Source organism: Passer montanus, unplaced genomic scaffold (genome assembly GCF_014805655.1).
Source record: "Passer montanus isolate IOZ18808 unplaced genomic scaffold, ASM1480565v1 scaffold47, whole genome shotgun sequence".
NCBI lineage: Eukaryota > Metazoa > Chordata > Aves > Passeriformes > Passeridae > Passer > Passer montanus.
In genome coordinates, this window is record NW_024369596.1 from 2,940,686 (window position 1) to 2,954,907 (window position 14,222).

The 14,222-nt window shown below is 44.9% G+C and overlaps 1 long non-coding RNA gene across 1 annotated transcript in view; it reads right to left on the minus strand.

The window, feature by feature from the left end:
- Positions 1-14,222, minus strand: part of LOC120508394 — a 72,526-nt gene that overhangs the window by 21,892 nt on the left and 36,412 nt on the right. Inside the window, exons 4-6 of the long non-coding RNA XR_005628978.1 lie at positions 9,914-9,945; positions 4,786-4,867; positions 2,514-2,674 (exon numbers count right to left, since the gene is read on the minus strand). This is a non-coding gene — a long non-coding RNA (uncharacterized LOC120508394). The remainder of the gene's footprint in view (positions 1-2,513; positions 2,675-4,785; positions 4,868-9,913; positions 9,946-14,222) is intronic.

The following is a 14,222-nucleotide window of genomic DNA, read 5'->3' on the forward strand; positions in this document are numbered from 1 at the left end:
CCTGCTCTGGAAAATCCCACCACAGAACAGTCCAGGGGCAAAAGTTCTGCTGGAAACGACTCATCAGCTTTTATTCCTTGATTTCCCATCCAAACATTTGGGGAATATTGAGGATCAGCTTTTACACCCAACTTTGCATCACACAAGGCACCAAAATGTAATTTTTTTCCCTATTTTTAATCCTAGTTTCAGCTCACAGGGAAAAGGAAGAGTGGTTGGATGTCCTTGACTTCATTTTACTATAAATGTTTTATTAAATTTCTATAATAAATAGAAAACACATAGAAAACCCTGGAAATTCAGCAAAGAGGGGAAAAAATAACTTTTTTGGCCTACAGCAGCGTATGTCAAAGCAGCCAAGTTCAAACCAGAGAAATTTAAAAGTGGAAATGCAGAGCAAATCTTTGGTGGAATTAACACTGAAAGCTGCTGGAAAGAAATAGTCAAGACTTTATTTTGAGTTTACAGCCTAATTATTTTCATATAGAATCTGGACACTGGGGTTTGAAAAAATGATTTCTTCAAAAAGAATTGTTCCACTCTCCCAACTTTAAAGGTTACTTTTGCACAGCAGCCTTCGCACTGCCTGCCTCCATGGGTTTTTCCTGCCCTACACTTCTCTTTTGGATTTTCCAGCATGATTCTTTTCTCTTAAAAACTATTTGAAAAGACACAAATACCATGAAATTGGGAGGAATGGGATGCTATAATAAACTGATTTTTGAGAGAGGAGCTGGAGGGCCAAGCCCCTCCTGTGTCAGAGAAGAGATTCCAAGTTCCTGGATATAAAGGAGGAGAAGTGATTGTTCCTCTCACAAATTCCTAAACTAAGCAAGGAAAGAATAATTTGCTTTAGAATGTTACTTCAGAAATGAAATAATTTTATCTGTTCCAGAATCAACACAAGAATGCTCCCTATCACATCCCCATCACCAGAGCAGGGCAGGCCACGGGTGGGATTTCATTTCTTCAAATCAACTCCCCCCATCCCCTTTTCCTCAGCACCAGCCAAGCAAAGCCCCCAAGCACGAGGGGATTTGAGCACTGAAAGCTGAGCTGGTAAATGCAGGGTGAGATTTGCAAATCCACTTTTATATCCCTCTAAATAAAAATAAATAACAATAAATAAAAATAAAAAAGGGAGGAGGGGGGAAAAAAGGAGGGGAGAGTGAAGAATATTTGGAGGTGGAGTGCAGCAGCACCCCAGGGTGCTCTTGCCAGCCAGCCCCAGACCTATAGATACAAGCTTGTGTGGAATATGAGCACAAGTTCGGATCTACGGGTTTGTGGCAGCAGGCAGGGATTCCTGCTGGCACTGACAGCTTTGGGGTCACTTTTTGGGGGGGTGGAAAGAGGAAAAAACTTTCTGCAAGTGGAATTTCTGAGTTTTAGCCAGGAGCCTTCGTTCTCTCAAAGCCCCTCCTTGGCGGGTGGGGGGCAGAGTGGATTATTGATTTTGTTAGGACATAAAGCCACAGATTCCTGCACTCCCGTGGGAGCCTTAAGAAAATCAGCAAAATAAAATAAAATAAAATTTAAACCAACCAAAATAAAGCTGATCTGTGTTTCTTCCTCACAAGCACTTTGCTGGACAGAATTTCTGGTGATGACACAGCACTGAGGGCAACAGGAATTAAATGAACAAGCAGCATTGGAGGTATATCACTAAAACAGGGGAGGAAACGATCCAACAGCAAAATTCTGGGATACAAACAGAATTCCAATACACAGCCATCCCCCCACCCTGCAAAAAGTTGTTTCCATTCTGGCAGCCTGGCTGAAGCAGGCAGAAGAAACAACTGCCTGAGAGTTGTTTTAACTTTCAGAGAAGTCATTACTGGGCTGGGGTTCGACTTGAATTCTATTTTTAAAGGCAAAAAACAAAACCCCTGTCACTCTGCTGAACAAGCTGGCAATTCCCCCTAACCTCAACCCTGCATTTCTTCCACACAGACAAATATAAAAGTTCTTTAGGATTTTTCTAATAAAGCTTGAAAAGGGAAGTTTTGCCACCGCAAGCAGGAGGCGTCCCCTCCTTCCCCTGAGGTTTCCAAGTTTTCTTTCCCGTGGAAGGAATATTTCCCATTTTATTGGTGGGGAAAAGCAGCCTGGCTGTGAGCTCCACATGGAGCTGGTGGACAAAATCACTTGCTCAAAGTGCCACCAATTTTTCACTTCTTTTCCTTCAGGAAACAAACCACATTAATGCAAGTTAATATTATCCTCTGTAAAATCAAAACAGGCAACACTTGGAAAGAATTTTGCTATTTGGATGCTGTTAGAAAATTCTCCCTCTTCTTCTTTTTTTTTTTTTTTTTTTTTGGTGCAGGTTCTTAAAATAAATCATTTCAACCTTTCCAGCCTAGTAAATATGCAATTATAAAATACAATTTTCCTTTATTTGGAATTGCTGGGTGGCAAGAAACTCCTATTATAGACGTTAAACTTTCACCATCTGCCCAAAGGTTATCTAAATTCATCCTCCAACTTCACATTCCTATGCTGACACTCACCTTAAAAGCATCCAGCTTTTCCCAAAGTTTTCAGCAGCCAAAACTCGTGCTGCAGCATCTTTGAAAATCCTTGGCTTGGAATTTTGGGGTGGAGAAAACTCAGTGCCTGCAGTGCTCAAGGCTGGAGCGGGGCAGGGATTGTGCCCTCCTTGGGAACAGAGCTGCAAATGGAACACAACAAATGTTACCCGGCCAAAAATAACCCCAGCCCTCCACCACAAAGCTCATTTATTGCAGGGAACCTGAGGTTAAAATCCAGGTTGTCCAACAGGGCCTAAAGGTACAATTTTAGGGTCAGCTGTAGCTGGGTGCACCAGGATTTCTTCCTGTAACTGGGAATTTTCCCCTCAGCCTCACTGTGTTGTTCAAAACTGCATCAGGCAGAATGTTTTCTTTATATTCAGTATATTCTTTTTTAACTTGAATTGTGGGAAATGCATTTGGAGAGAATTTTTTAAAGTTTACTAGAAGGTTTGTATGGTATGGTTTATAGAAGGTTTGGTTTGGTGTATGTGGTATACAAGGTTTATATGGCATGGTTTATAATAGAAGGTTTATATGGCTTTTATAGAAGGTTTATATTTGTGTGCAATTTTTGAGATAAGAAATATTGATTTAGAAATGTTATAGAACAGGACAGTCAAAAAAAAAAAAGCTTAACCTGACATGTAATATTCTTTACATTCAGTTATGTGCATGAAGTGAGCTAATTTGAATGGCTCTGGCAGAGAAATACTTGATTATTTTACGTGAGATGATCTCACTGAAATCATCATGAGGTTACATTTTCCTCACTTTGTCTATTTCCAAAACCTTTTTTTTTTTTCTTTCCCATTATTCCTGGGCTAATCTCCTTTCTCTGCGATAAATCCATGAAAGAAACCTGGCTGTAAAATTTGGGTGGTTTTTGCATGGCACAAATGTCCCCAGCCCTGCCTGGAGGGGACACCCAGAGCCAGACCTTCGAGGAGCCCTGCACATGCTCCAGGAAATCTGGGATTTGTTGGGAAAATCCACCCTTTTCCTGCTGCACCTCCCACTCCCCACCTGATTGGCTTTTCCAGCACAAAAGGGAACAAGGAGAGTTGGGATCCATCACCAGAGCCTCGCTCAGAGGGGGAAAAAAAGGGAGAAAAAAGGGAAAAGCAGCAAGAGCCATTCCTGGGAAAGCTCCAAAGAAATCCCCACTACAAAATTGATTGTGCCCCCCTGCATTCCTGAGAGCCCTGCAGGAACGGGGCACAGGGATGGCATTCCATGGCACCTGTGGGCTGTAAATTACAAATATCCAGGAACCAACCTGCTCCTTTTGGAAAACAAACCCATGCACAAGCTCTAAGACAGCAAATTGATAAATGCAGCAGCAAAGCAACAGTTTTGTTTGTTGAAAAATGCAGATTTTTTTCTTTTTTTTAATGATTGCTGCTTTTTAAACAGGAATTTCACTTGTATCCAATATATTCAGGGGGATTGAAAGAGAGCCATGGATTTGCCAAGATGTGGGGTTGGAAACGTTTCCCCCCATTGATTAATCCCAGAGCTACTGTACCTTGTGAAAACCTGATGAACATACACACAGTGGCAGAAAATCCATCAGAGGCAAACAAATCAATCAGCATCAGCCTGTATTTGCCTCGAATGCTGAGATTACAAATAAAAAGTTTCAACCTGCACATTAAGGGATTTTATGTTTAGGTTTCTCAGATCCTCACACTTTGAGCACACTTTGTTTCATTATTAATTTTACAATATCAGTGATCAGAGGATCAACAAGGCTCTGGTACGTGGGACAGCCAAAAATATTTTTGTCAGTAACCACCCAATATAAGCTGTTATTTTAGAGATTGATATCCAAAGAAATATAGAGGGAAATATGGAGAAATAAAATCTCTGAAGATCTAACACTGGGGTTTGGTCTGTGGGTGGTTTTCTTGCAAACCACAAAGCAGAAATGCCCTGTCCAGGGAAATCGATCACTACGGAATGCATTGTGTGCCTGAGCAAAAAGCTGCTTGCAGCCATTTCATCCTTCTGCCCCGAAATTCAGGCAAATAAGAAACACAACTGTGAAATAATTCCCATTCTTTCCTCCCCAGTTTTAACCCCAAGGTAATTAGGCCTATGAACATATATATATATATTTATATATATACTCACACACACATGCAGTCTATCCTAGCTTCAAAAAGCAACTTTTGAAGGATTTCTGTGCCTGACATAATTTTAAGGAATGAGAAGGAAAAGGGAGATACTGACTGAGAATCCAGATTACCTCAGCAGCAGCAGCATTCTGCAGGATTTCCTATGGAACGTGCGCTGCCATATTGCTAGGCCCAACTCCTCGGGAACGTATTCTGGAAGACAAAATATTTATGGATATTTTCATGGCATATTTTCAAGGAATGGATGCTGTTTATCCTACACCCAGAGGCTACAGCTTTAGGAGCAAAAGGAACAGCCAAGCTCCTACGAGAGAGAAATGACTCCCCACCTCCCAACATCCTCATCTTTAAATTTTTTTTGGACGATTATTTTCCGTCTTCCACCTTGGCTCAACCCACTCGCGCTCTCCCCCCCGTGGAAATAAAACATCCCCTGTAACACAACCACTCCAGAAGTTTGCCAGTCCCATTCCCACCAAACCCATTCAGGAAAAGAAAAGCAACGGCGAGGCGAACGCCTTCCCTGGCAGTCAGCAACCCGCACCAACTCCTGCAAGTGATTAGTTCTCCTCTCCAGATCCTCATCCCAAAAGTCCAGCTGGAGCGAGCAGAATCAAAGAGGAGCATCGTTACCTGCTTTGGAGGAGGTTCGCCAAGCAAGCTTTTTTTGAGCTTGTTGACTCTTTTAACAGTGATACAAGGAATAATTATTTCTCGGTGCCGACGCGATTGTGAAAAGAGGAGAAGCCCCGGGTTGTGGTGGCTCCGTGGATGCTATTCTTTTTGCACCACAGCAGGATTCTTGGCTGCCAGTCCAAGCTGCTTTCACTTGCCAAGTTTTAAGATGCCGGTTTTGCCTTTCATTTTATTGTTCCTTTCGCAACGTTAAAGAGCGACTTAAAAAAAAAAAAAACCAAAAAACCCCCCCCCATGCACAGCTGCTATCGGGGAGGGGGGGAATTATTTGAATTTTGCACAAGAATGGAGATGAGGAAGGAGAGCGCTGTGATGTAACCACAACGACACCCACAGAAATATTCCCAATATTGAGGGGGACGGGCCGGCTCCCGACGCTGGCGTTCCCCCAGCGCCAGGAGAGCAGGGAAGGACAAAACCCAAAACCAGCCAGACCCACGGCAGAGGTGGAGGTTGACACCTCTCCCCCCTCTCAGCACCACCACCTCGATCTTTCATCCACTCAAGGCCGTTCCTCCCCTCTGAGGGTTTCGCCAGGGGGTGCAGGGATGGCGAGATGGGGGAGCAGCCTCCTGACAGAAGGATTCCCCCCCGCACACGTCCTCCCAGCCCACCCCACCCTTTTTCCGTGACAGGATTCACCCATTCCCAAACATCCCAGCCTTTCTTGGATGCAATGCCACCGGGAAGAAGCTCCACGGAAAAACCTCTTGTCCAGCTCCCTCCAAACACATTCCTTCAGCGTAAGCCACTGAATTTCATTTTCAAATTTTTTTTATAATTCGTCAACAGATCAATTTTTAATTTTTAATTTTTTTTCTTTTTATTTTTTCCGTTATTTTTTCTTTTTTAATTTTTTAAAATTTTTTAAAATTTTTATTTAAATTTAAATTTTTTTTAACCATTATTATTTTTAAAATCCCCAACTTCTCCGCCGAGGAGTTGATTTATTTCATTTTCCTTGACGTAGAAACAAAACTCCCGGGAGCGGTGCCAAGGCTCGAGCGCATTTAAATGAACAAACAGCAACAAAAAAAGTTGTTTGTGATCCTTCTCGGGCCGGAATATTAAAATCATGACGGGGTTCATGCTCTGTGTGCACCACCAAGTGCAGGATAATGGAACCCTGAGCAGCCACTGGGTGCTGCAGATGTTGGAGGGACACAAACTCCAGATGTGGGCAGGGAAAATCCCCGCTGGGTTCCTCAGTTCCCCGCTGGACACAGCTCCTTTTCCCAGAGCTGAGGTGCCTTTATCCCAAAAATGGGAGCTGTTCTGAGCTCCCAAAGAGCAAACAGCCCTGCCACCAGCTGCTGGGTGCGCAGGAGATGATGGAGGCACCCCCCAATTTCACATTTTAAGGGAAAACCCAACCCGAGCCCAAAGTTTCTGTGCAAACCCACCGAGTCTAGAACAAAAGCAGCGTGAGTTAATAAAAGGGGGAGAGAAAAACAGAAGCTTTGTTCTAAAGTGGAAGCAGAAGATGTGAAATTTCAAAATCAGATGGCTCGGGCTGTGATTTCTTTCATTTAAATGAACTGATCTGTTGCTAAACTGCTGCTCTGGTGCCAAGAAACTTTTAACTCCTTCGGCTCAAAGCCCGCTGCGTTTCGGTTTCCTCTCTCCTCCCATCCAGGCAGCGATTAAATCAGAGGGGAGAAGTGAAAAAGGGAGTGGGGAGGAAAAAATCGGAGAGCATCAAAAGGATGGGGGATGAAACCCACAGCAGCACAAAAGAGCTCCGGGAGAATTTCAGCAAGGTTCTGCTCCTGCAGCCTTCCCAAAACTTGGAGAGGAGGCAGAAAGGCCTTGGAGCTGCACAGCAGGGCCAGCAGCAAGGAGAATCCCAAAATCCCTGCAATCCCTGACCTGACTGATGGCAAATGTTCACTTACCGAGAATGCCAAAGCATTTCCAACAGAACCCCCTTCCCTACACGTGTGAGAAAGAACAAGCAAAAAAGAGCTCTCAAAATCAGCCCTAAAAAAATAGCTGCTTTGGTAGAATTTGGGTGGAAGTTCCTACTGATTTTCCATTTGGTTTTGGGGTTGTTTTGCCCATGAAAAAAAAAAAAAAAAATTGAATTAAAAAAAAATTGAAGAGAGACGGGTTGTAATTAGAGATAATTCCAGGGGGAAAATATTTATGTGTAGAACAAACAAAAAAAAAAAAAAAAAAAAATCAAACAAAAAAAAAAGGAAAAAATAAAAGAAAAATATATTTCTATATTTCTGTATCTCCCACTTTCCAGTTCTGCTGCAGTTCCCCCTAAACTGCTGCTGCTTGCTCCAATCTGCTGCCTGCTTAACAACGGAATGACAGGCAACATCTGTTTGTATAGAAGCCAAGATCAAGCCTTCAAAATGTTTTTTGGCTCAGTTTCTTCTTTTTATTTTTTTCCTTTTTCTACCCCCTCCCCTTGGAAGGAAAAAAAAATAGAAGCAAAAGAAAAAGTAAAAGCACCCAGGAAGATTTTGAAACAACTCAAGTGTGGCTGCAACTCTTTTCCCCTTGAGTTATTTCAAGGTACAGGGCTTGGAGGAGAACTCTGCTTCTCTCCACCCTCCTCCCCTGCTCTCCCCACCCTGCAGCCTCTCTCTTGCCCCATGCTATTAATAAAGTATCACACAAACTGGGAAAAAAAATAATCCAACGTACCTTGATCCCTAAAAGGCCACTCCCTCCTATGGGGAGGGAGGGGGTTCTTCAGGAGGCAACTAAAAAAAAATGGCACGGGGAGGGGAATATGGGATTCAGGGACAGACTGCCACAATCCTCTCTCCCTGGTGGGGATTTTTTTCCTCCTCTCCTCCATTTTATAGACTGTTAAATATATTGTTTGTAAAATCAAAGGGGTTGTTATGAAATTAAAAACGAAAAAAAAAATGTGGGTGATTAAAATAAATAAGTTAAAAAATAAAAGTAAAAAAAAAAGAAAAGAAAATCAGCCCGGCTCCAAATACAATTCCAATGAGTAACAATGTCAGGCTAGTGCCAATTCTGTGGCAAATCGGGAGAAAGCACAATAATTCCACATGCTGAGATGTGAACAACTGGAAAGGAACCAACTCTGGGGAAGTCACAATGAAAACTGTCCCAGTGCCCCCACCCCCAGCCCCCGTGCCATCCTTCTCAGAGGGTAGGGGGGGAATCTCTCCAGGGGGAGGGGAAAAAATGAAAAAATTAAAATGAAGCCACTAATTTAACAAAAGGAAAAGGCAAAACAACACCAAGACCATCAACCGAAGCGGTTTAAAAACTCGGGGAATGTTTTATTCGCTGGAGATTTGGGACGCACACGTATGGAAAAAAAAAAAAAAAAAAAGAAGAAAATAATCAGACAAGTTGCTAAGGAGACTTGTGTAAACTGGGAATCCAGGCACATTTGTGGCCTTTCCCCCCATATTCCATCTCGTATTCCGAGCACGCAGCACTGCGGCACGACTGCACCAATGCTCTGCATTAATCTTGGCCTTAAACGGGGCTGCCTGGCAGAGCAGAGCGTGGCTCTGGATCATCTTTCAAACTTAACAAGTTAAAGGCAGCCAGGGTGGCGGTGGGTGGGGAGGGCTGGGGGGGCGGGGACCTCGCTGCTGAATATAAAATCCAGGAGCCCAGCTTAGTAAGGGAATTTTAAAGAGGAAGTGTTCTGCGGGCAGATATAGAACGCTGCGAGGCTCTCGCTGCGTCTCTCCCACTCCTCCTGACAAAATCCCCCTTCCCTGGCAGATGTCTGAATCCCTGCCAGATCTAACAATGTCCGAGCCACTCGCTGGGGTCATATATCCACATTAAACAACCCTTTCTTCCTCCCCCCTTCGGTTCTCCCCTGCTGCCTGTTCCCAAAGCACACACTTGGATGCAATATTTTCACCTTCCACTTTTAGGAAGGGGCAGATCAAATCAAAGCCCGAGCTATTTGTGCGTGGTGCCTGCTGACCTTGTCTGGGACAGGATTAAACTTGGTGGGGTTTTCTTTTTTGGTTTTTTTTTTGCTGTTCCTTGATTTGGATGCAGGAAATCCATCTCTTTCTTTAAGGCCTCCTTCCCTCTCTTGCCCATCTCAAATCCTCTCCTGCTGATGGACATTTCAGTGGGATCATTCAACACCTGCTTTTCCTGCTCCTTTTGTGCCCTGCATTGGGGGAGATGAGGATTTCCATCCTCACACGAGGAATCCAGGAACCTACAAAACCAGCAGCAGCACACACGGGAAAAGCCAATTCCATGGGCTGTGCCTTGGAGCAGTGTCCCACTCTCAGCTCCCAAGGAAAAGCCTTCCCACGGCAGGGGCTGGAATGGGGTGGGCTTTAAAGTCCCATCAGATCTGGGATTGTCTGAGTGAGGGACTGTCCCGAAGGCAGCACATCCCATGAGAGGAACCCAAAGTTCCCCAAGGAGCATCATCTTTGCTTTCTACCCAGGACAAAAGCACAGGAGGGGGAATTCCCTGTGCTCAGCCTCAGAGGGTTCCCTGTTGACGTCACCCCAGGCAGGAGAAGTATTCCATGAGTTGGGAGTAGGGATCAAGGTTTGACTCACCTGATGGCTTGTCTTGGTTTGGGAGAAACCACCTGAAAGAAAGATACCAAACCAACAAGTTAAAATTGTTCATTTGAGATTTGGCTTTTGCCCTAAAAGCAAAAATCACCACAAAACCAGGATTTTGGAGCGTTTCTCTGAGTTAAACAAAAGCTCACAAAATAAACATTCCCTTTCCTTCAGCTTCCTCAGTTCCTTTGTACAGGCTGGTTTTTCCACCCTAAACCCAAAAATGTGGGGTTGAGGCACCTGCCTTGAGATCTACCCATCAAGAAACAGCTGGAATGAGGTTTGAGGGGTCGGGGAGGCTGATGAAGGACAAACAGCTGGAATGAGGTTTGAGGGGTCGTTGAAGGAGGTTTTCACTTCCACAGCAGAGCCAGGACACGGGATCGAGCCACAGCTCCTCATGTCCATGAAATCCCAGGTATTTTACCCGAAAATCAGTGAGATTGGTACCTGAGCAGACACTGAGCTGGACTGGGGCTGCCCACACAGCTCTGTGCCCTGGGGGAGCTGCCTGAGCCCTTCAACCAGCCCAGGTGAGCAGGAAAACATTCCCTGCCACCTGCAGCTCTCCTTTGAAAGCCTCACCCTGAAAAGCAGAAACCTCCAACTCTGCTGGGGCTGGCTCAGCCCTTTCTCATCCTAGAAAATCACCAAGCCCTGAGCAGCCCCAAAAAGGAGCACTGGGCAAAGCTCCTGACTGCACAGAGCACGTGAAAGGCACCACTACGGAGAGAAAAATGAGAAATAGCAAGAAAAATCACTTTGAGCTGACAGAGAGGAGGTTTAGCTGGGATTTTGGGAAGCCATTCTCCCCTGGGAGGGTGGGCAGGCCCTGGCACAGGTGCCCAGAGCTGCCCCTGGATCCCTGGCAGTGCCCAAGGCCAGGCTGGAGCAGCCTGGGATGGCAGAAGGTGTCAGGGTGGAGCTGGATGATCCTGAATGTCCTTCCCACCTAAAACCATTCCATGATTCTGTGCTGAAAAGCAGAAGAGGCAAAAAGATGCTAAACCCACTGCAGGTGCCTTTCACACCTTCCCACTTCTGGGCCCTGAGGTGTTCAGAGGAATTTCTGCTGCTGAGGTTCATGAGTGGGGCTCCATTTTTGTTTTGGTTGCCAATTGGAAGCCACTATTTTTATCCACAAGTCCCCCAAAGCATCTGTTTCCCCGGAGCTATTTAAGATTTCCTTTTATAAGACCTACTTCAGAGGTGTATCATTATTTTTAAATGTTACTCCACGCAGCCACACTCCCATTTTATCATCATTACAAGTGTCATTACCCGTGCATTTGAACAGGGGAATTCAAAGGACAGATAAAATCCTTGCAGGGGGGCTGAGAGTTGCTGACCCTCCAGCAAATCTTTGGGGATAATACCTGCCCCATGGAACAAGCTGGTGCATCCCAATGAAAGGAAAAGAAATCCCAAGTTATCTAGGAAAAAATAATATCTAGGAAATAATAATATCAAGGAAATAATAAAATTGTTTGGAAGCATCCACAGAGCAGATAAATCCCCACAAAAGAAGGAGAAAACTCCACTTAAGTGTTCTTATAATGTGGTATAAATGCAGCTCAGGTCACTTAATTTATGGAGCCTTTTCCCTTCTGCAGTTTTCCTCATGGAAACTCCACCTTGCTGCTGCTGGCCACGGGGGTTTTTATTGCCTCATCACCAAGAAAATGAGATTTTCTCCAATCTCTTCCGACAGCAGGTAAATCACACCTTTTTTGTTGTTGTTTTTTTGTTACAGGTACCACAATTTGGGCAAAGAAGCACGAGACCCAAATTCTGCAGCTCTGGGCTCAAGCTGAGGCAGAGCAGGAGTGATGCCTGAAGCTGCAAACACTCAGATGGGCCATGAAGCACCACCAGGATATGCAGAATTTCCATTCCTGACAAGCAACAGCCCAAATTTGACCCAAGGCTGCTGATATTTGGAATAAAAGCTGACTCTCTGTCCCAGAGCAGTTAAACTCATCAAGTTCTGAAGAGAATCACGTGTTATCAATGGTTTGGACTCAATTTTTCACACCTGTCAAGGATTTCTAGCAAGAAATTTTGACCTTTATTTGCCCTGTTCTAGAAATCCCACAGAGAAAAGAAAATTTACCTTCTTCCAGCTTGAAATTAAAGCTGTGATAAAGAAACCAAAGGCAAATCTTAACACCAAACCAGGGCAGCTGATCCTGTAAACCCTTCTAGACACACAAACCTTCAACTACAAATTAATTTAGCAAAAAATAGATGTTGACCCACCTAAAGAAAGCATCCAGAAATTGTCCTTCCTTCTTCCCTTCCCTCCTGACATGTCAGGTACCAGGAGGACAAACCTTCATCCATCAGGCTGTGACACTGGCAAAGAACTTATCCAATTAAGTGGATTTCAATGACCATGACTTACTAAATACAGCTTTGGAGGCACAAAATTAATTCTTCTTCACGTTGATCCTTTCAGCATTGCTCATGGACTCTCATTCTTTGGGGATCTAACCAAAGCCAGGGAAAAACGTGCCCTGCCTTCATTTCCTGGCATTGCCACCCCCCAGTCACTGAGCCAGGCTGTCCCTCAGTGGCACCAGGCTGAGGAAAGGGCATTCATCCATGCCCTTCAAACTTCCTGAGCTTTCTGGCCTTAATTTCCAACTTTAAACTGCTTCCACTTTGTAGGCACATGGGGATGGGACACTGTTTTAACCCTGAATTGAGGGATTTCAGAAAATTACCTGGATTATCAGTTCCATTCCCTGCTGAAGGGGTCCCAGGCAGAGGATGGGAGCAGAAGGAGCAGCAGAGATTTCCAGGAGCTGACAGAGGAAGTGACCATCAGAGCCTGGAATTTCTCTCACATCTCTTGGTTCCAGTCCAAATGTTTAAACCACAACATCATCCCTCAGGCCTGGGCCACCACCAGAACCTTTAACCCTCGGGCTGGGAGCTCCTGAATCATTTCCCCTCATTTTTACAGCTGAGGTGGCCTCCAGGCTGGGGCAGGATCCTGATCTGGCTGCTCAGGGCTGGAGGGACCCAGCCCAGTTTGGGATCTCAGATTTGGGCATTTCATGACAGAGCCCTCCATGTATTTCTGCCTCAGCTGGGCTAGAGAAGTTTGCTGGGAGCTGGAAATGGGGAGGGAGAACTTTTCAGATACAATTTCTCACTGGTAGAGTGTCCCCTGCCATTCCTTTCCAACTGGGGGGAAAAAAATTGAATGGGAACTTTAGGAAAACTTGATGGTAGTGAGAATAATTTTAAAAGAATCTTTAAGCACAAACTGACAAGTTTTTGTGGAGATTTGGGGGAGGAAAGAGGGAGGTCTACTGTCCAGTATATTGCTTTAGCAGGCATAAAAACAATGCCAGACCAGCACCCTTCAACACAGAGCCAGCCAAAAAATACAATTAAATGCATGTTGATTATCACAGCAAGAGTGATGGCTGGGGAGGGAAAGAAGGAGGACGAATAGAGTGTCCATTTTCCCAAGCTAGGTGACATCAATCTGTGCTGCCAGGGTTCCCCATGGTTTGGAGTAAGTCAGCAGCAATTTTGGGAATGTTAAAGAGCTGACAGCACCCAGTGAATAAATGGAGGGGGCTCCTTGGAGATGGATCCCCAACCTTGGGGATGATTCACTCACAACCAAAAGCTAAAAATCCACATTTCCTGGGCTGCTGGACACAGCCCCAGCAGAGAGCAGCATTCCTTCCCCCCATCCTGTCCCAGGCTGGCTGCAAAACTCCTCTGTGGTTCCACACCAGGGGTGGAACAGGCTGGGGAAGGGCTTCACACGCTGCTGGCAAACTCTCTGCAGGTCCCCTGATTGTCCCTTCTCAGCTCTGAGACCAGCACAACTGAACTGAAAGCAGAAAAGCTGCAATCAGTTGAAAATGAAGTTTTTTTTCTCTTTCCTTGCTCTTGTGGGATTGTCCCTTCAAGGCCCTAAAGGCTGAGCATGAAGAAGTTGGTCCCGTTTGTCAGAGCAGCCTCCACTGCTGCAAACTGGGAGAGGGAGAAGAGCTCCAGCCCTGCTTTAGATTAGGAAGAGACAGGAGAAATAAAAAGAGCATCTGACACCAAAATAAAACTGTTTTGGTCACTGCCATCTCTCTTATTCTAAATGAAGCAATTGTGGGCTCCGTTTGTTTTGCATTCATAATTAGCAGACGGAACAGATGGCAAAGGCGTCACTTAAAGCCACACGTCCGACAAAATAACCCAGGCTGCCAGTGCTGGTTTTCACTGGGAACAAGGAATGCTTTCCCCTCTTCTCCCCATTGAAAGGCAGCCCAAAGAGAGGAGC